The 1,760-nt window shown below is 44.3% G+C and overlaps 1 pseudogene; it reads left to right on the top strand.

Annotated features, from left to right (window-relative positions):
• Window positions 1–428: 428 nt before the first annotated feature.
• On the top strand, window positions 429–1,399 carry LOC116829577 (olfactory receptor 52E2-like; annotated as a pseudogene).
• Window positions 1,400–1,760: the final 361 nt, after the last annotated feature.

The following is a 1,760-nucleotide window of genomic DNA, read 5'->3' on the forward strand; positions in this document are numbered from 1 at the left end:
AGTTTCTGACATACTTGCACTGTGAGCAGGGTTTTACAGAGCTGTGTACCATGACACCCAGGTCACTGTCCTCAGTTCATACAGTTAAATTAGAGCCTTGTTAGATATTTGAGGAATTCAAGCTTTTTCCTCCAATGGGTGTGCACGTTGCAGTTATTAACATTGAAGTTCATCTGGCATCATGATGCCCATTTACCTTGGTTGGTTAGCTCAATCTGAAGACTTCTCTAGAGTTGACTATGACCTCAATAATCTGGAGCCATCTGCAAATGTTGCATTTCACTGTTCATCACCCTTTCTAGAGCGTTAATAACTATAAAATATTCCTTGTGCTATTTATTATAAAGCACATAATCCCCCTCACTCTCTTCTCTTACTTCAGAGACACCTGGAGCATTTCTGAGTGCAATCGATGCATAGATCACCTCATGGCAGATTTCAATCTCAGTGATTCTGACCATTCATCATTCATCCTAATGGTAATCCCCAGCCTGGAAGCTGCTCACATCTGGATTTCCATCCCTTTCTCTATGTTCTACATAATTGGCCTGTTGGGAAATTTCATGATTCTGTTGTTGTAGGCAAAGACAAGACCCTACATGAACCAATGTACTTGCTGCTTTGCATGCTGGCACTCACAGAAATTGGTGCATCTACTTCCATTGTGCCAAAGGCACTATGTATATTTTGGTTCAATTTGAAAGGAATTACTTTAGGTGGCTGCCTCACCCAGATGTTCTTCCTTCATGCGGGTTCTGTGACATATTCAGCCGTCCTCGTGACAATGGCCTTTGATCGATATGTTGCCATATGTAACCCTCTGAGATATGCCACCATCCTCACAAATGAATGAATAGCTAAACTAGGGCTAGCGTGTTTGATAAGAGCTGTTCTCTTCGTTCTGCCCCTGCCTCTGCTCCTGAGCAGGCATTCATTCTGTGCCAACCGCATTATCCCCCATACTTACTGCGACCATATGGCTGTGGCAAAGATGTCATGTGGGTACATCAAAGTGAACAGGATGTACGGCTTGGTGATAGTATTTATAGTCCTCGGGTTTGACCTGACACTCACTGCCCTCTCCTATGGTCTGATAATGAGAGCTGTCCTCAGAATACCCTCCAGGAAAGCCCACCAGAAAGTCCTCAACACATGCACAGCCCAAATCTGTGTGATGCTGATGGCTTATCCTATCTTCCTTTTCTCCACTCTGACATACCGATTTGGTCAAGGTATTGCTCCCTACGTACACATCATCTTGGCCAATCTGTATTACCTTCTTCTTCCCGTGCTCAACCCTATTGTTTATGCTGTCAAAATCAAAGAGCTTCGTGACAAAATGCGCAAATACATCTGTGGAATGTCATCAACTGGGGCCAGTGACTCTGAATCTCTGTGACAAGCTGGATAAAGGATATCCCCTCATTAATCAACGGCAGTCTGTTCAAGTTTGGTTGAGCTCACCATTGTGTAAGTTCACAGTCTTAAAAGCTCCTCACACCTAACACCTTATCGCTCCATCACCAAGCACTGGTCTCTCTGTTGCTGAGTTCCTGCTCTCTGACTATCACCCAATCTCTTTCAGTGTCACCCATCAGCCCCCACCTCCACACACCCTGTCCCTTCCCTTTCTTTGACTTCCAGACACCAGAAGATACTGCAACTTTGTGAAGCAAGGTGGATTTCCATTAGACCCTGCTTGAACAGCATTCTTGATCAGTTTGGCGAACTAAAGCTATGCTTTCTGAGAGCCAAAAAAA

The sequence above is a fragment of the Chelonoidis abingdonii genome, chromosome 1, assembly GCF_003597395.2.
Source record: "Chelonoidis abingdonii isolate Lonesome George chromosome 1, CheloAbing_2.0, whole genome shotgun sequence".
Taxonomy (NCBI): domain Eukaryota; kingdom Metazoa; phylum Chordata; order Testudines; family Testudinidae; genus Chelonoidis; species Chelonoidis abingdonii.